The sequence below is a fragment of the Piliocolobus tephrosceles genome, chromosome 1 (assembly GCF_002776525.5).
Source record: "Piliocolobus tephrosceles isolate RC106 chromosome 1, ASM277652v3, whole genome shotgun sequence".
NCBI classification, from domain to species: domain Eukaryota; kingdom Metazoa; phylum Chordata; class Mammalia; order Primates; family Cercopithecidae; genus Piliocolobus; species Piliocolobus tephrosceles.
In genome coordinates, this window is record NC_045434.1 from 213,967,774 (window position 1) to 213,972,153 (window position 4,380).

Here is a 4,380-nt window from a genome sequence, read left to right on the forward strand (position 1 = left end):
GGTCTCTTGCATTTCACACAACGTACGTGGGATTTTCTAAAGTACGTAGGTCTCTTGCATTTCACACAATGCGGGGAGACAGTCTTTTTTGAAGTACTGTTTCAGAGAAACGACTAAACTGAATTTCATGGGCAAAAATTTAAATAGGGTCCTTCGCAATTAACCTGTAATTTTTTGGAGGGGATTTTTGTTTTCTCAGTTCCAATAACTGTACTAAAAAATTGTGTGTGGGGGTCAACAGTGTTAAATGTCGGAGCGCTTTATGACTGAGAAAGATGGAAATCCCCTCACTTAAGTCAACCCAACTACATTGTCTCTCCGTGCAGAGTTCTCACTGCAAACGACAGCTACTCAACGAGGTTCCCAATCTTTTTTTTTTGCCTATTTAGAGATTATCTGGAGGATTCACGTTCCAGGCAAAACAGAGTTTAATAAAACGGTTAGCCAGTTCCATGCTGGCGAGAGATTAGGCAGAAGATTCTGGACGCTTCAGCGTTGCCACCACGCTGGCGGTCAGTCAAGTCCAACACCAGCGACTGGGCCCGACTGGGAGGCTGGAGGCGAGGGCGGCCCGGACCCAGGCCCCGCGCCGGTTTTGAGCCAGCGAGACACCGTCCAGCGCCCCCACGCCGCCCAGCGCCACGGGCCACACACGCGCCGCGCTCCCGCTGGCCCTGACCTCACCCCGCCCTTCTTCCTGCAGACGCAGCGCCCCGGCCCGGAGGGGACCACTCACCCAACACCAGGCTGAAGGTGAACGCACGCCAGCACGCACGCGCGCCGCCCGGCCTCCCTCAGCACCACACTGCGCAGACTCAAGCCGCCTTGGCATCACCTGCGTCACGTCCGGCCGAGCCTACCTCCGACTGAGGCGGGGGTGGCGCCGGGGCGTTTCTAGTTGGACAGCCTGGGTAAGGCGGCTCGCTCCCGCATGGAATCCCCCACGAATGGCACAGTCCGGCCTTCCTCGTCGCCCGCGGGGCTTAACTGTCTCGGCAGCCACTCTCCGTGAGGAGCCGGTCGGTGGAGCTGCGGAGGGACTTTCGTTGTTGTCAGAGGGGTTCCTTAGTTCGCGCTCCGTACACGGCTCCTCCCTTTGCGTTGTTCCTTTTCTGGAGCGCCTTCCTGTTTCGCCCCTGGTCTGTGAGGGCTCTGGTCCGGCCTCCCTGGGCCTCTCCCCTACGCCTGGTCTCCCGAGACTCTTGCGCATTTATTCACACCCGGATGTTTCAGGGGTGTGAATTTTTTTCCTCAGCATTGTTGTTTTTTTTAACGACCCTGATGCTGCCGCATCCACAGGATTACAGCAATGCTGAGCACATAAGTCTAATAAGTACCAAGTTGGTCAGATGTATTTACATCATAATCTCAAGTTGTATTTATTGATATGTAAGAGACGTATTTTCTAAGTATATGTGCTATTTTGATACTTTAATACAATGTGGAATGATTAAATCAGGGTAAATGAGATATCACCTTAAACATTTGTCTTTATACCGGGAACATTCCAGTTACTCTCTTCTATAATAACATTTTTAAATATACAACAGATTACTCTTAACTATAGTCACTCTACAGAACTATCCAACACACTAGGTCTTACTCCCTCTTGAGACCACAGATCACCTGGTGACCATCAAACAGGCCCCTTATCTGAGGAATTTAGAATTAGATATCCCTGTTCTCAAGTTGGCACCTGGTACCAGGTTAAATCAAAGGAAATAGAGCCCAAAATTCTTAAATGAACTTAGAAGGATCCTGGCTAAATGAACCCAACTTGGATTGAATTTGCAAAAGGTAAGACGTTGGAAAAGGGACATGAAAAATCTACCACGGCGTGCTCAGTCCTCTCTTGCTGAGGCTGCAGTCTTCTGCAGCGTTCTTTCTAATAAAACTTACCTTTTTCAAACCTATATTGCTGTCCATAAATTATTCTTACCAACCAGCAAGTCAACCACTTTCTGATGCTGGGACTCTTGACACCTCGCCCAGCACTTCTACCTATTTTTGTACCTATTAATCAGCCTGTTCATCCCCTTCTCCTGGCTACCTTTCCTGGCCTCTGGTAACCACCAACCTATCTTCATGAGATCCGCTTTTCAAGTTCCCATTTATGAGTGCAATCGTGATACTTTTATTTGCCTGACTTGTTTCACTTAACATAATGACCTCCAGTTCCATCAGTGTTGTTGCAAATAGGATTTTATTATTTTTTATGGCTGAATAGTATTCCATTGTGTATATTTACATTTTGTTTATCCAGTCATCCATTGATGAACACTTTGGTTGATTCCATATTTTGGCTATTGTGAACAGTGCTAATAAGCATGGGAATGCAAATATCTCTTTGATATATTGATTTCCTTTTTTTTTTTTTTTTTTGAGACTCCATCTTGCTCTGTCACCCAGCCTGAAGTGCAGTGGCACCATCTTGGCTCACTGCAACCTCCGCCTCTGTGTTGAAATAATTCTCGTGCCTCAGTCTCCTGAGTAGCTGAGACTACAGGTGTGTGCCACCATGCCTGGCTAATTTTTGTATTTTTAGCAGAGACAGGGTTTTACCATGTTGGCCAGGCTGGTCTTGAACTCCTGACCTCAAGTGATCCACCTGCCTCAGCCTCCCAAAGTGCTGGGATTATAGGCGTGAGCTACTGCACCTGGCCCTTCCTTTTTGATATATACCCAGTACTGGGATTGCTGGATCATATGGTAGTTCTGTTTTTAATCTTTTGAGGATTCCATAGTGTTTTCCATAGTGGCTGCACTAATTGAGATGCTCGCCAGCAGTGTATGAGGTTCCTTCTTCACATCCATCTCAGCATGTTATTCCCTTTTTGATAAAAGCCCTTTTAACTGGGATGAGATGATATCTTACTGTCTTTGCATTTCTCTGATTAGTGATATTGAGCCCTTTTTCATATCTCTTGCCATTTGTATCTCTTCAGAAATGTCTATTCAGATCTTTTGCCCACTTTTAAATCGGATTGTTTTCTTGCTATTGAGCTCCTAATATATTAGTCATTAGTCCCTCATCAAATGGATAGTTTGCAAATATTTTCTCCCATTCTGTATGTTGTCTCTTTGCTTTGTTGTTTCCTTTGCTGTGCATATGCTTTTTAATTTGATGTAATCCCATTTGTCTGTCTTTGCTTTTGTTGTCTGTGCTTTGAGGTCTTTGCCCAGATCAATACACTGGAATGTTTCCCCAGTGTTTTCTCTCTTTTCTTTTTTTTTTTTTTTTCTGAGATGGAGTCTCGCTCAGCTGCCCAGGCTGGAGTGCAGTGGCGCAATCTTGGCTCACTGCAACCACCGTCTCCTGGGATCAAGCGATTCTCTGTCTCAGACTCCCGAGTATCTGGGATTACAAGTGCCCTCCATCATGCCTGTCTAATGTTTGTATTTTAGTAGAGACAGGGATTCACCATGTTGGCCACCCTGGTCTCAAACTCCTGACCTCAGGTGATCCACCTGCCTCAGCCTCCCAAAGTGCTGGGATTACAGGCATGAGCCATGGCACCTGGCCCCCCAGTGTTTTCTTCTAGTAAATTTCTTTTCTTTTTTCTTTTTTTTTTTGAGACAGAGTCTCGCTCTGTTGCCCAGGCTGGAGTGCAATGGTGCAATCTCAGCTTATTGCAACCTCCACCTCCCAGGTTCAAGCAGTTCTCCCACCTCAGCCTCTGGGGTAGCTGGGATTGCAGGCACCTGCCATCATGCCTGGCTAATTTTTGTATTTTTAGTACAGATGAGGTTTCACCATGTTGGCCAGGCTAGTCTCAAACTCCTGACCTCAAGTGATCTGCCCACCTCAGCCTCCCACAGTGCTGGGATTACAGGTATGAGCCACAGCATCTAGCCTAAATACATCAGTGTTTTTAAGGTTTCAATTTAGATATTAAAATCGCGTTTCTGGCTAGGCGCGGTGGCTCATGCCTGTAATCCCAGCACTTTGGGAGGCTGAGGTGGGCAGATCACAAGGTCAAGAGATCGAGACCATCCTGGCCAACATGGAGAAACCTGGTCTCTACTAAAAATATAAAAATTAGAGAGTGGGGACGTCCTGCTTCAGAGCGGGTATCTTCGTTGTGCCAGCGACTAAAAAGAGAATTAAATATGGGTGATGTTGAGAAAGGCAAGAAGATTTTTATTATGAAGTGTTCCCAGTGCCACACTGTTGAAAAGGGAGGCAAGTACAAGACCAGGCCAAATCTCCATGGTCTCTTCAGGCGGAAGACAGGTCAGGCCCCTGGATACTCTTACACAGCCACCAATAAGAACAAAGGCATCACCTGGGGAGAGGATACACTGATGGAGTATTTGGAGAATCCCAAGAAGTACATCCCTGGAACAAAAATGATCTTTGTCGGCATTAAGAAGAAGGAA

The 4,380-nt window shown here is 46.6% G+C and overlaps 1 protein-coding gene across 1 annotated transcript in view; it reads right to left on the minus strand.

Moving 5' to 3' along the window:
* Positions 1 to 855, minus strand: part of PARK7 (Parkinsonism associated deglycase) — a 23,708-nt gene extending 22,853 nt beyond the window's left edge. Inside the window, exon 1 of the mRNA XM_023215258.1 lies at positions 737 to 855. The gene's annotated coding sequence lies outside the window, so the exon portion shown is untranslated. The remainder of the gene's footprint in view (positions 1 to 736) is intronic.
* Positions 856 to 4,380: the final 3,525 nt, after the last annotated feature.